The sequence below is a fragment of the Paramisgurnus dabryanus genome, chromosome 13 (assembly GCF_030506205.2).
Source record: "Paramisgurnus dabryanus chromosome 13, PD_genome_1.1, whole genome shotgun sequence".
NCBI lineage: Eukaryota > Metazoa > Chordata > Actinopteri > Cypriniformes > Cobitidae > Paramisgurnus > Paramisgurnus dabryanus.
The window spans coordinates 28,558,286-28,583,524 of NC_133349.1; the positions used below are offsets into that span (position 1 = coordinate 28,558,286).

The window sequence follows — 25,239 nt, forward strand, 5'->3', positions numbered from 1 at the left end:
AAGGCTAGAATTTTCACCATCACGACAGGAGGCAATTTAGCTTTTTACTCAACGTGCACATTTTTTCACTTATAAGGTAATGCGTTAAGAGATAGGCTACTTGTATTTGAGAGTGCCGGGGGCGTGCATTTTACTAATTCAGTCCTCTTTTAAAGCGTATCTGACTTGATATTAACTCCACCACCATAAATCTTTAGGAGGAAGCTTATCTGAAATACTTTAAGCAGAGAGAGTTACATCTGCTGTCTTTACAAGACTCAGTGACCCACTTCACATGAGAGGATGTGCTATAATGAACTTCCTGAATTCCAGTGTGGGTCAAATATCATGGTAATCCCCCTGAACACAATGCATTTGTGAGAGCTGAACTCTTCAGAGGCTGTCACTGAGGCTCTGTACTCTCTCCGAGTCAGTGAGTCAGATCCTGGCTCTTTTCTCCCTTCATTACCAGTGTTGGTCATAAGTTCTCCAGTCTGTCCATTTTTACAACTGTAAATTTGCATAATTAAAGGAGTTTCACGGTCTGTGACTTTTCTTAGCAGGACGGGATGAACACTGTGGCCATACTATCACTGTAAATTGGTGCCCTGCTCCTCTGCTTGTATGATTTAAACATTCTTTCAGCGAAATGCTTTAAGTAAAGACTAATTGACGACGGAACGTTGAATTATACGAAAATAATGCACACCCAAGATGGTAAAACTTTGGGTGTCCATTATTTTCAAATAACTGAAAGGACCAGGGTAAATTATTCTGCTTATACCACGGTTATCACAAACATTGCTCTGGTGCCTATTTTAAGACATTTGACAAGGTAGGTGTGTGGTTTACAGAAAAATCATTTCAAAGCCAATCAGAATCAAGCATTTAACAGACCCATGGTATAAGAAATAATAAATTACATTTTGCATCATTATATGACCCTGATATATACAAACACAGACAGAAAAATATCTGTTTTGACAAGAATTCACACAGATATAATCTGTTATGTCTTAAGTAAATGTTTGATTAACTGTTGGGAAAAATATCTGATTTATTTTTTCTGATATAATGTAACATTATATTAGATCCTTGCATTACAGTAGATCTTAAAGTGACACTTCATAATATATTTTCAAGACCCTTGTGATGGTACATCGACTTAAAATAGGTTGAATGACATGTCCACCATAGCCTGACGGGATCTGTATGGCTTTTACTCGTACTTTTAAACTTGGGGTTTCGGGTAGTAACCCGAGCACAAAAACGAACTACAAAAATCTGCTTTACGGCATACGTCACTTTCTCCACTTCCTCAAATTCTGACGTGAAATCGCAACTATTTATTTTCTTTATGTTTTTGTTCAAAAAGAAGGACGAGGATCAATTCTATTGGGCCAGCGTTCGCTCGCTGGCGTGAACTAAAAAAGGAGGAGGGGTTCCTGACCAATGCTGACTTGGCCTTCATGCTTTTGGACTAGTCAGTAATGTTATATTGCTTGCATATATAATTCCTGTCTGGTGCCTGAACACTATTTTTTTTACTTGAATTTTACTGGAGGCTACTTGATGAGTGTAGAGAGAGACTTAAATCACGTGACACTGTGGCGCCGTGATAACCTTATGGACCTACGACACAGGTGATCTGGGTTCGGTTCCCCTTTAAGGTAATTTTTAAATATAAATGTTAAATATGTGACCACCGTTACAACTGGCTTGTAAACGTAAGCTACACGATCTTTTGGCGTTTGAAAAAAAATAAAACCCATGAAATTATATTCATATGACATGCCGTGACCTAAAGAGTTGTCTTCTTTTCCTTTGCGACATTGCTGTGGCGCTTGTGGCCTTTAGAGGCGCTATTTTTTTTCAAAACTATTTTTGCTCACTTTTTCACTTATAATAAACATACATATGCATAACCATCCATATTTGCCCATGGCCATGTTGATTGGAGTATTTAATACTTGAAAAGTGTTAAATTAAGGTAAATATAGAACAGATAAAAATGTTTGATTAAGATGCGATTAATCATGAATTAACGCATAAATCATCTAGAATTAATATTTTACTCAATTGACAGCCCTAGTATGTATATAAATACACACACATTCATATACATATTTAAGAAACATTTACATGTGCGTATATATTTATTTAGATTTCTATATATTTTATATGACATATATACACATTTCAAAAGTGAAATACACCATTTTTCTTAAATGTATACATGTATGTGTGTGTATTAATATACATTATAATTACATACAGGAGACACACAGATATTATGCAAACACAAACTTTTATTTTGCATGCGATTAATCGTTCACCCAGCCTATAACATCAAATGAAGTTAAACATTTGAATTGATGTGTTGAGGCAAAACATCTTTAATAACTTAGTAAAATCCATCATATGAGGGAAACATACAGGCAATGGAATGACACACGGTCTGTAACCTCACTTTCTGCGAGTCAGCATGAGCCTCAAGGTACAGTAGACGACAACATGCATACCATCTCTCTGATGTCACGTCTGAGGATCGCAGCTCTCGTGTTACCCCGTCAAAGGCGAACTGTGTTCTTCAACTTGCTCTAACAACGACAGTTTCCTTTTTTAGTTTCCTAAATTTGAAGCAATTAAGCAATACGCATCACATGAAGGGGAAACCCGGATGAATGCATCAGTCTTGTGCTCTGTCTGGTGCAGTCATCTGAAATTTCGTGAGTGCCTGTGCCGGTGTGAAAAATGTGCGGTAAATGTTTCAAAATGCTGAGTGAGGGCAGGGAGGCCTGGGAAAGAAAGCAAAGAACAAATAGTCATGATGTCTTTGTCTCTGCTATTGGAAATATTGACATTCCCCGTGTTTGACCTTGCGTCACAGCTGAGTCAGGAGCTCACGGGCTGAAATAGTTCAGGATAGAGGCCACACAATGTGTTGAAGATGAATCGCAAGGGAAAACTACAAAGCATTACCGTTATCAACGATTGTTTGTGAGTGCTGAGGGGTGCAAATCAAACTAATGATCGCCTTAAATGCATTATATGTCAGCATTGGGTGATTTATACTTCAAAGCACAGTTTTATTCCTATAATTATTCAGCATAACCCCACGATGTTTGTATGCTAAAGCTAATGAATGCCATACTCGCTCATTCCAGTGGGAAACTAGCAGTGGAAGTTCATTCTTGCAGATCTCATTCGCAATACTTTGAAGAAGTTCAAAACCGATGCTTGTCCCTAGTGTTTATTGCTGTTGCTGAGAAGGGTGTTTTCAACAAGACGGTTGAAATATTGTTTTAACGTCATCTGTTTAGCTTAATTGCCCTTCAGCTGGTTTAAGTTGCTAACCGCTAATTTGAAACGGTTCCACTGCTATTGAGTGTAACTGGGAAACACACCCTCCAATTCACAAACCAGCGCTCAATCAGGATGCCCGGGCCAATCCCAAAAAACCCAAAAGAAGTGGGCAGGCCAAAAGAACACCCACAAAACAGCCTAGTGTGCATATCGCTGAAAACAAGATCTTTGTTTGATTAGCACTCTTAGCGAGTTCCAGGCTAATGCTAACCCAACAGAGGCTTTTTTGACACAAACAAGATGCAAATGCAGATGTGAACTTCTCTGAGGTTGGCTCGTTCCCCTGAGACGTATTTTATTATGTTGTTTCCCACTGGCAGAGGCTCATGGGAATCTGAGTAGCATGGGCTTCCCAAAAGTCAAACTTTACCATAAACTTCTGACTCATTTGAAAGGACAATGAGAGAAACACACATATTGGAGTCAGTGAAGTGTTGTAATGTGTAACATGAGTCCACAGGATGTTGAACAAGATAACATTTTATTGATTGGGTCTAGCAGTGGTGCTAACAGTGTCAAGGCCATGGGCTTGATTCCCGCTCTGACTGATGAATACCTTAATGCATGTGAGGGATGCAGAAGTAGGTGACATCATCTGGGTCTGTTTTAGAGGTTAAGAAAGTTATTACATTTTGATGAAAGATCATGAAGATCATTCTGTAGGGAGACCTTGAATGCCCTTTCAAAACCTTTATATTTCTTCAGTTTCAAATACTAGATGGCATGTCGGTCATTTTGGAGCTTTGGCTTCATTTGGAAGTATAGTAAACTCATTGTTTATGGTTTCCTGTACAGTTTCATTATAACCTCTCATAGGAGTTTAGGTAGAGGGCAGATACAAGACAGTTAAATAAAATAAAATAACAAGCAGTCTGTATTTTCACAGTACGACAGGATAGTTTACTGCAGCTCTAAATGTGTCATAATATTTTCCTTTCAGATTGGACGGCCTGCTGCAGTGTTAAGAAAAGAAACAGGATGATTTGCTTGGTAAGTGTCCCTGTTTGTTTCCTGTCCATTGCATGACTGCAGGATTTGATTGTACAGCGTGACTAACTTCTTTCTCTAAATGGTGTTAAGACTTTAAGAACGTGGTTACTTTGGAAAACAGGAAGTCAAAGAAACAGCTGCTAGCATCTATCGTTTGACATCTCCAAATTATAGTCTCCTCTGTCCAAATGTGGGGTTTCCAGATCTTTGTTCTCCAGCTTATGTAAGAACACACAGTGTAATGCAGGCCTGTGTTCAGCTCAACTTTAAAGATGTGGTGCGATGAGCTAATCATAAATAATATGAGCTAATGTGTATTTTACGTCCAGAGGGACAAGAAGATGTAGCCATTGCTAATTTGGGAAGTCAATGGTCAGATTAAACCCAAATATTGGTCTTCACGTTAAGGCTGTGTATATTGCGTATACTGACTAGGAATGGGTCACAGTGGTCAACTAGTCATGACAACCGACTCGTTAATTAATGTGGTTGACTAGTTTAACTTTTTTTAAATAGTTTAAAGCACCAGTACTTTCTTTAATGTGTTTTGCTTCAGCTGTTAGAGTAAAAAACCTTTGTAAATTTCTTCCCTTTTTGACTTTCTTCTTTTACATTGCATCTTACATGTTTTTTTGCTGATCGTCCTGTTTTAAGGACTTCCTGTTAATCAAATTTTTTTCCATTTTTAAATATAAATATGGCCTAGTGATGCGTAAACACCAGAAGCAATTCAAGAACATGTGCGATTACATTACATAAGCCCTTTCACACAGACATTCCGGAAAATACACGGAAAATGCATCCTGGATTTTTCCGGAATCGTTAGATTTTTTGTTCATTCACACTGCCATGATTTGCTGGATCTGCAAGGTCCTGGAAAGACACATGACCTGTTGAAAGTCCTGCCCTCTCTTCTACGCAGCATCTGAAGTTTGCATATTATTTATTATTTCTCTCTCCAGAAACAACTCGCATGCATTTTGTTTATTATAAGCTCAAATGAGCACATGACGCGAAATTCTTTTATGCTGCTGATTGATCTTCGTTTCAACGCGGTAAGTGGCGAGCTAACTTACCTGATATCTGCTTCAATCCAGTTTGCTGACATTTCTTGTCGTAAATGTTGTAAATCCCTCATTTTAAAGTGTTGAACCAACTTCATGTTGCCATGACACGCGCGTCCTCACTACGGCACATGCGTCGTTGTTTATGCGTCTCATTTATCATTTTCTGATAACTGCTTCAATCTAGTTTGCGACATTTCTCGTGGTGAATGTTTATATGCATGTTATCTCTCGTTTTAAGGAGCTCTCACTACGACACGCCCATTACGGCATTGTTTCGGCTTCTTGTTCACACAGAGGGTTTTCCGTGTATCTGACTAGGTTCACTTTAAGGAAACGATCCCAGAAGATATACGGGACGTGTTTGTGTTCACAAAGACGCTTGTCTGGGTATTTTACGGGTATTTTCTGGGACCAAAGGTCTGTGTAAATGGGGTTATACAAAGTCAATGCAAAACGTGAATAAAAAATAAAAAGTAAAATCCACTATTGGTCGACTTCTAGTGCGAAATGGCAGCGCAATTGTTCCAAGTGGGCTATTCGCCTCAAACGCTTCTTCTACACAAGTTGAAACATTTCAACTCAATCGGAAAATTCGCATGACGTGTAGTCCAGCAAGCCAATCAATGAAGAGCTTGTCAGGTTTGAAACGTTTCGTTATCAGAAAATGGAGGAAAATTACTGTACCTGTCTGAGGACATTCCTCTAGATCAGTGTTCTTCATTGCGCGGCTTTAATTTGTGGCTCGCATGGCAGTAAATATGGCAGTAAATAATACAATGATATGATCATGCAGGCATGCGCTTTTTCTGTCTTTTCTGCTTCAGACGCTAACTTTGTTAGAAAACCTTACCCGTTATTTCAAGACGCATGTCAATAAGCTAAAAATTCGATTCATCCTCGAATTTATTGCATTGCAACAGATTGATAAGCAGACCTGCTATTTATGACTGGATGTAACTTTTGATACTTTGCGGTAAAGGTGGCTCTCCTATCGACTCTGACCTATCAGTTTGGCTCTCATGAAAAATAGTGAAGACCACTGCTCTAAATAGTGCTGTAGACATCGGTGTCTGGCTTTGGGTCTATTTGGGACCTCAGCAACAGGTACAGACCAGCAGTAGTATTTGTATCCATAAAAGGAAAATGACGCAGAAAGAAATGTTTTTGTTGTACTTGAACAACACTCTTCATCGTGCAATGTTTTTATTTGCGTCAGTCAGACAAACAAAAAGATAAATCCCATGAGAATTCTAAAGCAAAGAAAGCGATGCAAATCTTCACTTCGCTTTTGTTTATTTTGTTCAGTTATGTGGCGCTCCTTGTAACATTTGTGGACACAAGAAGTAATGTTAATGCCAGAATATAAACAGCTTAACCAATCAACTAATGGACTGTACTTTTGCTCAGTTCAGTAAAGGAACAACTTGTTGCAGACAGTCAAAAGCCTACAGTATGCTAATTTACTCATTAGTGCATTTCATCCAGACGATGTCATAACTTGCTGTCCAACTTGTTTTGCGATTGTCTTTGTAAATATGTGTTTTTTTTTTTGCCAAAAAAGGCCTCATTATGCTTGAACAATAATGGTATATGACATCATGCAGTTGAGTGATTATATCTTTCATGAGCAATATTCTGAACCAGTTTCACATGCAGAGCTATAGCCACGGGCAAAGTCTCTTTGACAGGCGTCACATTTAAAGCTCACAGACACAGACGTTCGATCACTTCCTTTAAGCAACTGCAGACTTCATGCAAAATAACGAGATTCCCGATCAACTCAGACTCACATATGAAGCGTATGACTAACAGAGCAGTTTATAAGTTGGAGTTTCCCTTCTGTGTGTTTGTGTTTGGGAATGTTCTCATTATCCGGGTGTTTTACTTATGCTTAGGAAGCGCCTGTCAACAAGGGTCTGCCGGAGGGAGACAGACACTGCTTGCTGTTGTGTGTGTGTGTGTGTGTGTGTGTGTGTGTGTGTGTGTGTGTGTGTGTGTGTGTGTGCGAGAATACATAGCCAGCAGGCCCAGTCTGTCAGGTCAATGGGTTTCTTCAGCTTTCAGAGACTTCAGGGGTGTGTGTGTGAAGGTCGAGGAGTGAGGAGGTGTACGTCGGGTGGCACGTCGGGTGTTGACAGGAACTTCATGTGTGTGTGAGCTTGTATGTATGTGACTCACAGCACATATCCAAGCCGTGCCAGGACAGGAAGTGGAACAGCATGGAGACGCTTCCCTCTACACAAAGCCTGTGTAGCATCAGCGACCAACACTGCTCTTCCTTATTTTTTAAATATGAGTGGATTTCTGCCTGTCTGTCCATGTTTGCGTAGACAATGAGATGTTGATTAACCACAATGTAATACAGTACAGTTCTATTAGTCAACAGACAATGGGCTTTTGTTTATTTTATTGGTGGTTTGGGATGTAGTACAGCCACGTGTTTGGTTTTATTTGTCCCGCTTTAAAAAAAGTCATTGTAATCCGATTTACTGTCTCAGATGATTTACCACGCAGAATTCCGAAATATTGCAAGGGATACTGACTCACTTTTGTTTAACATTCGGGTTTTGTCAATGGATTTGGTTGTTTCCTTTCAATAAGGAAAGATGAGACTATGAGAAAAAACTCTGACCCTCGACCCTTCACTAAGAATCAACATCCTCTCTGGTTTTACCTCTAATGGGCTCCCGTCAAATGAGGCTGTTTGTCATGTGCTGCATGGGAGGATGTTATCTCTGAGTTTGTACTCTGGGTTAAAACATGCATTAGCCAGCACCTTCGAGCCCAGACAGCAATTGAATAAGATAATGTATTCTGTGTCAGACAAGGGAATTAGGATGCATGCCAACTCATGTACTGCTGATAGTATGTACTCTGCTCATGATGAAAAATCTATAATTTAATACCATAACTGTGTAGTAGATATCAAGACATTTCAACTTCTTATTTTCTGTATAAAGTTTTTTAATATTAGGACCTACAAAGATGCACAGGTCGTTGGTTTGATCCCAGGGAATGCACTGTTAGTTTTTAATTTTAAATGTAGATGCATGGCAAGTGCGTACCAAATAGACACGCTCTTTCATCCATGCGTGTTCTTTGCTCAGGTTTTAACGAAAAGGAAAACTTTAAATCGCTTAAAACAGACGCGATAGCTGATTCGAACTAGTGACGTTCCAAGGCGGAATCCATCTTTGTAATGTACAAAATCTGCTTCACCATTGCTGAGCTCTCGTCATCGTGTAAAGCACGCCCCAACATTTCTGATTGGTGCCGTGATTTTGATGGATTAGAAATGGGCATGATTGGGCTCTTTGCCAGACTTGCTTTCAGAGTAAATCTAAATTTGTCGGAAGTTGTCTGGGTTTCCCCAGGCTACTGCCAAAGACTATGTTTTATTTCCGCTATTATGCAGAATGTGATGCTCTTACCCAACTTATAAAACTCTATAGCATATATGGATCCAAAAGCAGTAACTATGTGTATATTTTGGTCATCGTTCTGAATATCTGCAACAAAAAATGCATTTATCTCAGCTTTTTGTTTAAACTTTTTTTTAAAAAGAGGATTTGTTTTTCATTTGATACATTTTATGTTTATATATTCAAACATTTTCTGGAAGGAATTAAACTTTTGTGAAAATAAAAAATGCTGCCTGGGAAAAAGATGGAAAAACAGCTGATCATAGCTGTACAGGGATATTTTTAAAACAAACAGACAAAGCATGCCTAAAGAATCGTTACTGAATCTATGAAGAGTGCGGCTCATGGTTGCTTAGCAACAGCAGACGCTACAGGAGCGCAAGCGCCCAGTTGCTTTGGAAAGAAGTAAAGCATCACGGTCGTGTTTTCCAACAGCTTTTAGACTCGAAAAGTCTGACTTATTCTGCAAAATATTAAGTTAAGTAAATGTAAGATATATATAGTAACCCTTAAAGGGGCGGTGAATTTGTCGATTTTATTGTTTTATACTGTTGTCTGAGGTCTACTTATGATGTTCGCGTGGTTTTTACATTCAAAAACATCAAAAACAATAAGTTATACGCTATTTTTTAACATGGATTAGTGGCTCTCTGGAGAAAAGCTTCGTTTGAAGGGGCGGGCCGCATTGAAGACCTGGACGTAAACACCCACTGCTATGATTGGACGGCTTCATTCCCCGTCATTACATGTGTGGAAATGTTTTAAAAACATTAATGTGTGAAAATAGCAGCCGAACACCTATATGTTTGAGCCACAAAAGATTCTGGGTGCTAAAGATGATACATATAAATGACAATACGTATAGTAAAGAAGAAACAAAACTTTAAACTCGACATGACTAAAGTACCGTATACAACACAGTAAGCGCGCATCAGATTATAAACTGCGGCTGATAAGCTCTTATCAATAACTTTGTATATTTCGATTGTGCTTGTGAGGTTGCTCTTAGATACACGTAATGTTAAATACCACAGTTATATGATTAAAAAAGCTTTGTTGAGTGTTTGACCTTTCAAACGCAACTTGCCTAAATTACCGTATACAACACAGTAAGCGGGCATAAGAATCTAAATTGCGGCTGATAAGTCCTTCCTTATCACTACCTTTGCATATTTCTACCGTTAAATTACAATCGTATTGTTAAGTGTTGCACCTTTATTAATCATTTAATGTTTTTAGTAAATTAAAACAGTCAAACATACGATGTTACAACAGGACATATCAAGCGATCTCTTCTAACAAAGCAATAGTGAAACGCAGTAACTTAAATAAAGTAAAATGTCTTACTTGCTGCATCATTTTCGTCAGATCCAATATTTGTGGTGCTTTTAATCACAGTCTCTCTGCAAATCCAGCATCGACTTGCTTCTTTACAAGTGAATCCGCACAGTACACAAGGTAATCAAACACTCCCCACGCGAGCTGGAACTCTTCAAAAACAACCTTTATCCACGCATTCCTAATGTTATTTTCCGAGCCTCCGAATTAAAGTATTCAGCTTCTGTGTTGTTCCCACGCGGTTCTTCCACAACCCAAGACTTCGTTACCATGGTTACCAGATCACCGCCTCAAAATAAAAGTCTATCAGAAAAAATGTATTTAAAAGTCATTTTGGTTACATTTGGCAATCTTTAAAGACATGTTTACTGATTGTTGGAACACACGTGTGTCACGCGAAGCTGTGGGTGGGGCTACAAAAGTGGTCTTTGTATTTGGCTATGGGGAGGTGCTTCAATTCTACTTTGACGTCATATTTCTCCGAATTCCAAACTTGGTTGTAAAACTGGCTTGGTGCCAAAAACTGTTATATTTCAGTAGCACGGACGTTTTCAGTCCTGAAACTTGCAGGATGTTCATTTAACTATGATGACCTCTTATATAACAAAGTATCAAGTTAAAATTGAGTATTTGATTCACCGCTCCTTTAAGAACCTGCAGCAAAAATAGGTTGTTTTTACAATATTTTTTTTTGACAGTCAAATTCTAACACATTGTGCTAGCATCAAATGCAAGGTAAAACCCTTTATACGCATGGCACTTAGGCACACATAGTTTACATCAGGGGTTTTCAAACTTTTTGTGTGTGTGGACCACTATTTGTAATCAAGAATTTTCGCGGACCACCTCATAATACTTATTATAAAATATGTCTACACAAAGTCCTGAATTAATCTGCACATCAAAATAGGCTTACTAGCACTAAAACTATAACTGGTCATCACATCAGTACAACAGGTTTCTTAACCTTATATCATAATTATTTATATACATATTCTCAGTGTTGGGAAAGTTCACTTTCTACATGAACTAGTTTAGTTCACAGTTCACAAATTTTAAAATGAACTAGTTCAGTTCATAGTTCATATTTGAAAATGTTAAACTATGTCACAGTTCCAAAAATGAACAAATTTATAGTTATTTTTTCCCATATTATTATTTTTAAATGATTGCCATTATAGCCCATATAGAACCACCACAGACAGCAATTATTTGATCAGTTTTAACACTGAAGCTAAATGCGTCAGATTTCATCTTCATGTCCAACTTTAAATCCTTATCCAACCAGGGTTTACATTAGCATTGACTGTCTTTTAATTTTTGTATTTGCTTACACATACCTTGAAAGGCTAGCCGGGTGGGGGTCGCACCCCGGGCGAGAAGCGCTGCGAGGCATTGCGTGTATGACAACTCGCAGGTATTGCACACCACACGTGCACGTTAAATAGCGTGAGCTTAGTCAAAGTCTATTTCAAGATCCGGAATATGCGTTAGCAGCCTGTGTTAATCGTTAACGATTTAGGACAAATATGATGTTATTTAATGTTAAACTATTTGGGTTGCGCGGCAGGAATTCCACCAGCGTCTGTGTTGTTGTGATGACGCATGCAGCGTAAACTGGTGAACACCGAGTGGTGGCGGTGTTGCCAGATTGGGTGTTTTTTCCGCTACACATTAAGGCCTGTTTACAGTGTGTTTTAGTCGGGTTTTCGCCTGGAAGAATATACAAATCTGGCACCCTATTGAACGACGTTAAACTGAGAGAGCGTGCCGTTCCCAGGCACCAGAATGAATGAGTTCACAGTAACGTTTATTTGGCAGCAGTACACGTTCGCCCAAAATATGAACGAGTTTGTATATTAAAATATACATATTCTTATTTTGCCTTTTCACGGACCACCTGCAGTACCCTCACGGACCACTAGTGGTCCGCGGACCACAGTTTGGGAATGGCTGGTTTACATGATGCACAGAATGCATATTTTGCCATGACAAGCCACACACAATGATGGCATACAAGTCTTTTTAGTGTTTCTGCTGTACACAGTTTTCATTTAGGGGGCCTTTTTACCTCAGTTCTCCAGGCATTTTCAATGCATTCACTCAAATGCTCTCTAACCTAACTTGCTCCATAATTCAATGTTAATATCTATGAAAACAGCAACGATTGGCTGACAGAAAGAAATTCATGTAAAAATCTTTATATTGTCAAAAAGCGCAATTTGTCTACTTTAAGGAGCAAGTCATTTTTTTTTTTGATAGCACATCAAATGTTAAAGAGTAAGGGTGAAATGAATAGAGTTTGGTTGAATGTGTTTGTGTCGACACATTTAATTTAATATGGTCTGTAACCTTTTTCTCTCTATCGCCATCTCTGTTTGAATATAAAATTGCAGGTTACTTTACATACATTATGTGGGTTTAGGTCAAAGTCCGTTAACCTAATATGTTACATTTTATTTTGATAGTACACTTTATACATTCTAATAACTATAAGTAACCTTGTAACTACATGTCAACTAACTTTCATTAATTTGCAACTATACGTCAACTAACTGTCATCAGAGTATTATTAGACTTCATGGGTTAGTGTTAGGAAAGAGGTAAGGTTAGTGGAATAATGGCGCTTTTCCATTGCATAGTACACCACAGTTTAGTTTAGTTTGGGTCGGGTCAGCTCACCTCACTTTGGCGTGGTTAGCTTTTCCATCGAGTTTAGTATCACTTCGGAGTGGGAGGGATTATAGGCGTGTCGTTATATTTGCGCTGCCTACTGCTGTGACATCATATAAGTGAGAGTGTCGTTGTACATTTCCATTCATTTATTTATTTCTCACTCCACCACAAAATTAAAATCGCCCACCACAAATAGATGTTTGCACATCGCGTTTATAACTACCTCTGTCTCACATGACAGTTTCTGTTCAAACACCCGACCCGTGGCGTCAGTCGACGGCGCTCCGCTGAGCCTCATTCAAGTTGCATTTAAGCATATATAATGCTGACGTGCTCATCGCGAATGTTCCGCCACAAACTCCAAGTCTGGAAAAAACTGTTATAGTGTTTCTGATTCTCAACCTGTGAATGCTTTTCATCACTAAAAGGTAGTTTGGGAACTTATAGCAGAGCACAACATGACAACATGTTTGCTCGAGACAGCGCAAGCTAGCACTGAGGTAAAGCTAATCTTTTACATTATAGCGATGACGCTGCAGTGACGATTCTCTCAGACCAATCAGTGATCTTATGTGTTTTCGTGTCACGTTTGGTATCAGCTCGGGTCGCTTGGAACCCCAACCGAGGTGGTACGAAAAAAAGTATCAGGTACCACGCACTGCACCTAATGGAAAAGCTCTCAAAAGTAAGCTGACCCGACCCAGACCAAACCAAACCGTGGGGTACTATGCAATGGAAAAGCACCAATAGTTGACATGCACGTGCAAAGATACTTATAGACAGTTGAATGTCTAAAGTGTTTGTACATAATAAGCAAACAGTCTACTAATTCTCTAAAGATTGGTAGTTGATAAGTAGTTGCAAAGTTACGTATAATTAGTAAAATGTCTAAAGTGGACTATCAAAATAAAGTGTTACCCTGACTTTTGATGTACTTGCTACTTGCCCAATAACTGATTTTTGTTCATTTTTAACCCAAAAAGTTACGGATAGCTGCTTTAAAGAACAGAATTTGGTAATAGTGCTACTGAAACTTTTGGCTGTGAGAATTAGATGAGTCTAAAACCCTTGAACTATTATTAGTATTGTGAGGCCTCTTTTTTCATAGAGGAAATGGCTCGGGTCAGTGGTTAACGTTGTTTTCAGGGCTCTTGTTTTGATATATATGGCTAATCAAGAGAAACAGAAGCACTTTACTGTTATGTTTTGTGATCTGATGGCAGTTAGTTCACAACCCACGCTGTCAAACTTTCCAGGACTGATTCAAGGCCAGCCTCTACAAACTCACATTCTTATTAGCACAACCGTTCTAAAAATCATCAGCCTGACCTGAGATCAGCAGCTGATGTGATCACAAGCACAGATAATGGTGCCTCTTCCTGAGGAAGAGAGGGCCCTTACTGAGTGGCACGAAGACCTTGTCAAACAGGATGTTTGCAGTCAGAGATGCAGCGTTCTGTTAGACACCTGCAGTGGGACGCTGAAGAGTTTGTGCAGTAAATGAAGATGTTTACCCTGCCTGCTGTGGTCGAAAAATCTGCTACCACTGCTGCTAAAATGAAACAGCGTAGGCCTAGTGTGGGAACAGTATCTATTTGAAAGGTTGCACTTTAAAGAGTAGACCTAAATCTTAAAGTAGCTTAATCTGGTGTAGTTGGTACTCTTTTATGTTCATTTTTCGTGCTTAGCTGCTATAACTGTTTCCCAAACTGACTCTCTGAAAAACATCCAGAATTACTAGGGAATCATGATAGGATTAATTTTATATCATGATAACACTATGGTAGAAAAGTGATTTAGTCAAGAGCAGTGAGATATTTTCATAAAAAGTTTCATAAACATGAATAACAGACAAGAGCAAAATTAGGTAACTTCCCCTTTAAGACCAAAGTCCAGTGCCCGGTTGCATGAAAGTCCTTAAGCTAAGAAATCCCTTAAATATAAGGTTAAGGGTCCCCTTAATAAAAATTGGGTTGCAAGAAAAACCCTTAAAGGGATACTTCACCGATTTAGCATTCAGCTTTGTATCTGTAGAAACCCGGCAGTATTACTGAATGACCATGTTTCCCTCCATCATTTCCCCCTGAGAGGAGAGATATCTGCATTTTGGTTCTGCAAAAAAGTCCTCCGATGATGCAAAAATCGTCATATTACATCATCGGAGGACTTTTTTGCAGAACCAAAATGCAGATATCTCTCCTCTCAGGGGGAAATGAGGGAGGGAAACATGGTCATTCAGTAATACTGCCGGGTTTCTACAGATACAAAGCTGAATGCTAAATCGGTGAAGTATCCCTTTAAGTGAACCTTAAGGCTGTCAGTAAGTATTTACCCTTAAATGCTAAAGTATTACCTTAAGGGTCTGCTATGCATTGCTAGAATGTCCTTAAGTCCCATTTTCCCTTAAAAATTTAAGGGACTATAAGAGGTCCCTTAACGTCACACGCGATGGCTGATTTTATGTTTATTTAAGTACCAACGCGCATTTCTAACGTTCGAAATAATCGCTTCGAGAAAAGTGATGCGCATTTATTAGGAGAATAGCGGTTTGATCGTCCGTCAATCTAAAGTGTTTCCAGTTTGAATTACTCTCAGGTTCTATACATGCGGCACTTTACAGTCTGTTATTTGCGATGTTTCATTGTACACAAATACGTCGTCTGTTGAGCTGCGTGCATTGATTTGTTTACAATGTGAGATTTTGTAACTATAGCAACCGCTTCTCCGCTGCCGTGTTTTGGCAGAGACTACCGTAAAATACTTAGTATAAACACTTAGGTAAGGGTGACAGTTAAGACCTTTGTTGCAACGCTCTTACATAAATCCCTTACCTCAGGGTTTTTTTCTCCCTCAGGGAAACCCTCACTTAAGGAGTTTCATGCAACCGGGCACAGACCCTATGTTACACATGCGTTTTTTCTTTTAGCTGTTCATTTTCCCTTAAGCCCTAAATGGTCGTGTTTATGAGGATACTTGCAAAGACTGGAATTTTGACGCATGCATTTTATGCCAATAAAGCGGGAAAAATGCTCATGAGCGTATTGAACAGCGGTTGCGTGACTTGCGCGCTCCTCAAAGACCGAAAGAGTGCATGCATATAGATCTGTTGTTTGTGTTTCAATGGCTTAAATAACTTATTTTAAACCTGCCGTGCTTAAATACGTGTACAAACATTACGTTTTTGTGACCACGCGCACAGGAGCGTGATGTGGGCGCATAACCTCGATAGAGACAATAGTCCAAAATCTCTACTGGTTGACAAATTTCTACTGGTTAATCATGTCTACCAGTTTATCGCTCACTCCTACTAAGCACAGGAGAACAGGACACCCAGTCACCAGAAAACCAATCTAAGCTGTTTGTAATGCGTCTAGCTCTTTTTTCCACACTAATGGGAATTCAACGATTTGCGAGAGTAGATTACATACAAAGTCAATGCAAAGACATGAATAGACTCAAACTTGTGCGGGGCGATGCGAATGACGTGAATTGGGCGGAGCGATTGCCACAAAAACACGCGCTATTCACCTCAAACACATCTTCGCGCAAGTTGAAAAAATTCACCTCGAGCGAAAATTTGCATGACATGAAGTTTAAACCAGCAAGTAATTTAGATTGAGGAGTGTTGGGTTTGTATCCACCATAATAAATGTTTGTTTAAATGTGCATATTTTCTCTCTTTTCTGCATTCCATACATACTGAAATGGCGTTTTTATCAATGAAAATGGATCTTTATGAAAACTATCTCCAATGTGGATACATTTTAAAATTCCTAAAATAAAAACGCATCATACATTTGGATGCGTTTTTATTCATGTACTGTAATGCAACCGTATGACCAATTCAACCGAAAGCAAGATACTTAGACTATGTTTACATGGAAATGATCTGAAGAGAAAACGCAAAAGTGGCGTTGCATTATCACTTTTTATTCCGCATTTATATGAGCGTTTTTTGGGGGGGAAATCTGTGTGCATATGGTGATGCAAAACTCTGTGATATTTAAAGTGGTATGCACTCCAGGCAGCTAGGTGGCAATGTGAAGCACTGACACACAACAACACCAAGTCCACGCACCTGTGTACAACCTTCTTCCTTGTTCTCCCAGGTCTCGTCCAAAGCCGTCTGGTTTGACTCCAACAAATTGCCGCATTAATTTGAGCAGACTTTTGCGTTTTTACCCTTTAGACGGGAATGCGGCGGTAGAGTTTTTAAGATTTCCACTGTGGAGGATGGTTCCCTTTTTTTTTGCGTTTTTAAGCCCCAAAAACGCCATAGCGGTGTAAACGAAAGGCACATCCGATAAAATATTTATAAGTTTTCACCCTTGAGCGTTCTTGTGTAAACAAGGCCTTAGATACTAGTTGTTTTGGCTATTGTCACGTTTGATAGCGTAGTTAAACATTAATGTCAGAATGTATTTCAAAGAAATGGAAAGTAAATATATGTATGATGTAGATGACGCAGTGTTATGCGTTTCACTCATGCACAGTACATAGACGTAACCCTTTCCAGATTTTTTGCGTTGAAGAGCAACTTTTGGAAAATGCTAGTGTAGACGAACAGTGTTTTTCAACCATGCACCCAGATAAGTATAGACATACAGCAGCTTTAAGCTGTGTTTTGGTAGGGAGCTTATTTCTGTGCTAATCTTTGTTGGTGTCTGTTTAGATGTTAGCCTGTCTAACATGCAGTTCAGCTGTTAAGCCTGCCTGACTAGCTTAGTACGTATGTGAAAGAAAACAGGAGGGTGGTTTCTGGTGGGGACCTGGGCATCAAAACAGTGCATACTTATTAGAGTGCAGTGAGGTTGTAATGTCTGCCTTTTACATTTAAGTGTTTAGTTAGAACATACTTAACATTTCAGTCTTGATTCACTGTTTCATAGCATGAACAAATGCAGCGCACTTTCAAAACAAACACTTTTGTTTCAAACAGGAAGCAGTGGGTTGAGTCACAAAGATTATTTCCAGAATGTCTATGCATCTGTAAGATACAAGTTAAGCTTTCTTTACACTGCTTACCGCAACCGATGAAAGATTTACACTACCTGCTATCACCTTTAATCCAGAGTGCGTTATTACCCACCGATAACTGTCCTCCCACATATTTCTGTTTATGGTGTGTCACCACCAGACAAGACAATGACATGCAGACACACTTTGCCTCGGGAGCGTGTCGACCCGGGGTGTCCCGATAGGGGCGTGACGTTCAATGGCCGTGCGGCGCACCGTAATGCACTTGCTTCTTTCCCTGCGAGGTGCCACTTATGTTTGCCTTTTGAAGTGCTTGCCTTTCATTAAAAACCATCACAAAGGAAAGTAAACCCTGGATGCCGCTTCAAAGGCTTCTATCATTAGGGCCAATAGGCCAGCAACAGGTGGAGGGTTATGAGACCTTTGGAAGAAACGCACACTTCAGAAACTCATGGGATGTAGCTCACATTTGGAAGCTCCCATAAAAAGACACCATAAGAGGCAATGTCTTGGTGCTCATGTATAGTTCGATTTTGGACACAATTTTATTATACAATTCCTTGGATAATAAAAATATTTTGATATTTTAGTCTTTGATTGCATGACAAATTCACTGACGGCACATTAATTGACACGTTTACCAATGCATTTGAAAAATTTTGTGAACGAAGAGGACTTGGAATGTAATATGCTAAGTGTAAGACCAGAATATATTCAAAGTCCTAGACATTATTGTTTCATACAAAACTTTGTATGAAGAACAACATGCATTGTGTACGCATCTTAACCCTGCTACATTTTTAAACCAAGCCTGCGAGGATCAATATGCCCTCATTCCACATATCCTGCTTAAAAGCTTCGGACATATTTCTAAGAAAACGAACAGCTTTCAAATAAACAGTAAAAATAAACCACCCTAGCTGACGCAATTCACAGAAAGCTCCACAGCGTCCATCCATGCAGAATGTGTTCATTCAGGCAGGACTGCCGGAGCACATAAGACTCCCCTGTCGATAGTGCTCGATCCGGGTTTAGATTTAGCCTCGGAGTCCTGCAGGGCCGCCCAGATGTCCAGACTGAATTTACGAGCAAGGGAAACCATTACGCAACATACAGGTAGTGGTCAGCGCTTGCAAGGCTAAACAGAAGGGGATGACTCATACTGTGCTATTCTTATCCGGACATCTCTTTGTGAATTAAAGTGAGATTAAAACGCATCTAGTTTCTGAATAACTGATATATGCACATACTGTATAATGGTGTCAAATATTTTATATGCGTGCTTACCATACTTTAGTTGCATTGCTTAAGAAATCATTTTAAACTGATCTAATGTGGTTAGCCGGTTCCCAGACTGGCCATGTGGGTTAGATTGAACTATTTTGCTAGGTTAGTAAGATCTGGAGAATGATATAAACTAGTTAAAACCAGCCTGCTAGGCATTTTTTTTTTGCCAGGTTAACCATCTTACTACCTTTGTAAATAAGCTTGGTCAGAGGTTTTGTCTCTCTTTCTGTTCTGCATTTTTCACTTCTGCTTATTATTAAAATCCAGGATTGAAGCAGATGTGTTATACTGTATTGTGGCCTCCATTGTGGTTTGTGTTTTATTCAATTTTTGAGTATTTGCAAAATACGTAGATGTAAAAGTTTCGCTGGTAATTCATAATTTTTGTAACAGGCCACTAGCATTAACCATATGATACTTAATGCTCAACCTTATTTGAGTTACATTTAAATGAACACCGTTACAACAAAACCCACAGTGATTCAGGGATTGAAGCGTCTTCTGAAATCCATAATTTCCCTCATTTCAAAATATCTGTTTTTACCTCGTCTATAAATAGCACCTTACTCATTTTTTCCTGTTCCTCAGACTCTCCCTCCCGCTCCTTCTGTGCCTCTCATCCTCTCGCTAATTTTGTGCCGTCTGACCTCTGAACATCTGAACATAAATGCTGCCGCATGGTGGCAGGGTCACAGGTCATCATTGATTGGCCACTCAGCAGGAAGCCACTTTGACATTTGAAGGCTGGTAAGTTTTGTTCCTGTGTGTCTCTCTGCACAGACCCTGCTGCTGTTTTCCTCTGAACCGTAAGTCAATGCGGACAGAAGTACCAAACATGTCCGTCCTCATAAAAATCTCCAGAGATCATTGCTGTTTTAAAAAGAGATGCATTTTAAAAATGTATGCTGTCGGACATTTCTAAGGCCTGGGGGAGTTTATATGTATCTGTGTGGGCTGATTTTAAGAGGAATGTAAGGGGTGGCATCCATTAATTAAGATTTTTTTATTACTTTAACCACTACATACATAACTGTTATGTACAGTGCAAGTGCACATGCATACATAGAGTTGAGGCCTATTCACGCCAAGCAAAAACATTTAGAGTATTTTCAATAGAAACAGTTTGGATATGGACCTATTTTTTTTTACTGAAAGTAGTCCAGTGTTTTTTGTCTGAAGTTTCACTTCAAAGCACTTGATAGTGTTATAGTTTACTTAATATAACTGTATTTATTCTCTATCTAATATTTAGTCATTTCATTAGATTAATTAAATCTAATGACATTATTATTTTAACTTATTTTTGTCTCTAAGGGCCGGTTTCCCGGACAGGGATTAGACTAGTCCTAGATTTAAACACTTTTAAGAGCTCTCCAAACTGAAAACAACTTGCACTGACATATCTTAAAATACATCAGTGCCGTTTGTTTTACCTCAAAATGCACACAGATAATGTTTTTAGTAAGGCATGTTTGTTAAAACTAGTTATATTTCCTAATTAAACTAAGGCCTAGTCCTGTATTAAGCTAATCCTGGTCCGGGAAACCGCCCCTAAATCACTCAAACTGCTATCGAATTTATAGCATGCATGATAACAGTGCCGTTTCACAGTAGTATCGCTCTGTTTGTGTGTGTGTGTGTGTGTGTGTGTGTGTGTGTGTGTGTGTGTGTGTCTCACAGCTGAAGATCAGTAGGGGAACTCTGACACCTGCTGTACTGCTCTTATATTCCACTATTGGTGTTACAAAAATGTTGTATTTGCATTCATTTCCGAAAATCGAATAAAGTCATTCAATGTTTTTACATTAGGTCTGAATACTTGATGTTTTATTACAAAAAAACATGAATAGCTCAATTTAATGACAACGCATATATTGGTTTGCATTTAGAAATATGAAATGTAATGTTAAATACACTTTACACCGAATAAAAGCATCAAATTCAAATTAATATGAATAAAAAAGAACAGCTACATTTAAATGACAATCGTTGTGTTAACTGCTTAGTTTTGACTTGTGATAAGTTGACATAACTTATAAAAACAAGTTGAAATTGTTTAACTTAATTTGTTAAGTTAAAGTAACATAAAAAAATGTTGATTTGACAAAAATGCTGCATTTATTACAGTGTATGCTGAATTAGCTTATAGGGGTGAGCGGGGCACAAACTAACGCGGGGTTAATTGTAACACGGCTACTTTATATAAGCCATTTTTTTTTAAAATGTTTTGGGTGTGTGAGTCACCAAATCTAACCTTGTATTATTTTAATCACATTAAATAAACACCATTTAAAAATATGTAAGCAACTCCTAGTAGCAACTGATAGCTGGGATTGAAAACACTGTTTATGCACAGCGGGGTTAGTTGTCACACAGTGTTACAATTAAAGGAACAGTATGTAAGAAATTTATATCAATTAATCATTAAATGGCCCTGAAATGTCACTAGACATTAAGAAATCATTTTCATTTCAAATACTTCTATCACTCACAACAGCGGTCCGGCCAGGATATTGTCATTTAAAAAGTGGAGTTGCAGCCCTCAACTGATGTTTATGTTGTCGTTTGGTATATTGGCCACCAGCTGTGTGATTGCAGTACCAGTTTTAGCCACACGTTTTGTGATTGCAATACCAGTTTTGGCCACAATCCTACATACTGTTCCTTTAAGCTTCAGGTATACAATGATGATGAAATGAAGACAACGTGAATACTATTAATCAAAATGATAACTGTTAATACAATATCAGGGAAAATAACTCACAAATACGAATATTTTTTGTCTTCATTGTGCAGCCCTTTCAAAAAAATCTATTTATATGCATTGATGCTTAATAAAAGGATGGTTAAATGATGGATCATGGATGGATGAATGTGTGGATATCAATCTATTATAGGCAGATATATATATAAACAATAACCACCTTTAGTATATAGATAAAATTTTATTGAATTATTTGTGTTTAAACAAAATTTTCTAGCAGGTGTTACAACAAACCCTCTATTTATTACAATTAACCCCACCTATGGGGTAAGTTGTAACGTTTGCACTCCTGTCGCTTTCGGTGTAATTGTACGATAACAGTAGGTCCCAGAAACAAACTTTAAAGGATTAGTCCATTTTCTTATTTAAAAAATCCAGATAATTTACTCACCACCATGTCATCCAAAATGTTGATGTCTTTCTTTGTTCAGTCGAGAAGAAATTATGTTTTTTGAGAAAAACTTTCCAGGATTTTTCTCATTTTAATGGACTTTAATGGAACCCAACACTTAACAGTTAACAGTTTTTTTCAACAGAGTTTCAAAGGACTCTAAACGATCCCAAACGAGGCATAAGGGTCTTATCTAGCGAAACGATTGTCATTTTTGAAACGAAAAATAAAAAAATGCACTTTAAAACCACAACTTCTTGTCTATATGCGGTCCTGTGATGCGCCAGAGCGACCTCACGTAAAGCGTCATCACGTCAAGAGGTCACGGATGATATATGCGAAACTACGCCCAAGTGTTTACAAGTGTGGAGAAAGAGGACCATTCCGACGTTGTTGGATGGCGAATGATAATAATCTTTGTGTCAGTTTATTGTTTAAAATGGTCCGCAAATCTGTGTTCCATATATGTAACACGTGACCTTTCCACTTACTACGCAATTACGTGAGGTTGCGCTGGTGCGTCACAGGACCGGAGATAGATGAGAAGTTGTTGTTTAAAAGTGCATATTTTTTTTCTTGTCAAAAATGACAATCAATCGTTTTGCTAGATAAGACCCTTATGCCTCGTTTGGGATCATTTAGAGTCCTTTGAAACTCCGTTGAAAAAAACTGTTAAGTGTTGAGTTAAGTATTTCGTGTTGGGGTCCATTAAAATGAGAAAAATTCTGGAATGTTATCCTCAAAAAACATAATTTCTTCACGACTGAACAAAGAAAGACATCAACATTTTGGATGACATGGTGGTGAGTAAATTATCTGGATTTTTTTAAAGTAAATTAACTATTCCTTTAAGTGTTCATTTGTAGCAGAGATGTGTGTGTGTTGATTGTGTAAAAAAATAGTAATCCAACATAAATATTTTTTGAATGATAGAGCCAAAAAGCATTAGGCTGTGCCCCGCTCTTCCCTACTCGGTAAATTCATGTACTTAATATTTTTAATGTCATTTTGTGCTTTCTATGTATTTCCTGCTCTGCCATCTCATATCTCTAACTGTATATCTGTGTCACTTACCTATTCATACCCGTATCATTGCTGTTTCATATCTCTTTTCACTGTGTGGCTTGTTTCATACAAGACTATCACACAGCAACTGTCTGGAGCTGCTGATCGCATTTTTTGGCAGCGCTGAGCTCGGTCTCATTGGCTGCCTCGCTCCACAGCTGCGCTTGACCCACTAAACTTTGTCATGAACCTGAATTCCCATCACGTCATTGGCTGTTGTTCTGCCATGTGATGCTCCGAAATCAACACGCCTTTCCCATTTGGAAGAAAGCGAAAAATCCTGATCGCTGAATAGCTTGTACTTGCCTTCTCAGCAAGGAGAAATCCAGGTGCTTCTGTGCTCCTGGCAAACAAAAAAGCAGACAGTCGAACAATCATTATTATGATTTGTAGGTAAATACAAGCAGGCAGGACATCGCTTGCACAGTTGCAGCAGATACAGTAGAGGAGATTCAGACTCTGTATTTTTTGACACGTCTTGTCTCATGCAGCTAACTACTGTAGCTCCAATTGGCTGTTGCATCCCTCTGGCGTCAACTCACATCACATCATGTAAAAATCACGCATTTTCAACATCTTTATTCAGTTGCAAATTTAGTTTTATTTATTGATTCCCCACAGACCTTTTAATCTCCCGTTTCCTGAAACCCACAGCATACACACCCTGTTTCCCCCTCTCTCTCTCGCTTTGCTTTTCCCATGCGATGCCTCCCTCAACACAGCTGGTTTGGTTAACTTTAACGGATCAAGTATTTTAGAGCAGAATTGTTTTCCTGTGTGTAGGAGAGCACAGGAAGAGATCACACGGATACATGGAATCCAACATTAATCTTTCACACACTTTTTATAATCTAGTATTTCTCGTACCAGAAGATCTTGATCGAAAATTGTGTTTACTTTATTGATTCTAAGGGTCGATGCACTATTGTGTCCCCCAAAGATCAGTTTTATTACTAATAACATGAGTGTAGTTGATGGCCCAACCCGATATTTTTTATAGGGCCCAAAATTGCTAGTGGTGCCCCTTTTCACAAATAGCATTACGCGTCACAAATAATCTTTTGCGGGATCTTTACGGGTTGTGTTTGAATGCAAATGCATTCCAGGAAAATTTTGGCAGTGTTAATAAACCGAAATCAAATGATCCGTGACCAAATCCCAGACACATTAAATTTAATCTCTAAGCATTGACAAACTGGTAATAAATAATTGAAAAGTTCAGATGCAAAACCCTCTAAGTGCGTCGGACTCTTAATGGAATCTGCCAACAGTATTTCTAAATGACCTGAGGCTGGGACTAAACGGATTTGAAGCAAAGTATTTGAGGAACGTAGACGTGCCAAGAGCATTGGGTTAATATCATGATCTTATTTATCTGTTTAGTGGCTTTTACATCTGATCTTCCCAATTGTAAGGGATGTCAAGAGGAAAGCATTTAGATTCAAATACAAAGTTGCTATTATACCCTACTGACATACTTGATATTCACGGCTCCTTTAGGAAGTGTAGTAATTGCAATCTAAAATGACTAAATCAACAGCATTTCATTAGTTTTTTTTAACTCTTATGTGAATGTGAGGCCTGTTGTAAAATTCCTTATTTTGATGGAAATGGTTAAACATGTTTGACCAATCAGGCGTTGCCTCTTCGCTCTGTTTGTTTTCCCAGGTGGAGTATTTTTAAAACTCGGCAACCCAATCGGACGTAAATTGACTCATTTACCTTCTTTTGATGGACAGCTCTTCTCTACAGGGCTGTCAGAGTATTCGGCAGGAAGCCTTAAAACGCATGAATCAGAGAGCAGGCCCACCTGTTATAGCAATACAAACTTTACAAAACCACCTGGAATTCGTCTCTACGGTGAATTCACTTTAACGTATCCAGAATGCAATAATCTTCCTCGTTTGGCTTGTTCTG

General features: G+C 38.6%; 1 long non-coding RNA gene across 2 annotated transcripts in view; it reads left to right on the forward strand.

Moving 5' to 3' along the window:
• LOC135728179 (uncharacterized) overlaps positions 1 to 25,239 on the forward strand; it is a 113,152-nt gene that overhangs the window by 72,018 nt on the left and 15,895 nt on the right. For both annotated transcript variants that reach the window (XR_010525421.2, XR_010525422.2), the window contains exons 4-5: positions 4,286 to 4,335; positions 19,691 to 19,849. This is a non-coding gene — a long non-coding RNA (uncharacterized lncRNA). The remainder of the gene's footprint in view (positions 1 to 4,285; positions 4,336 to 19,690; positions 19,850 to 25,239) is intronic.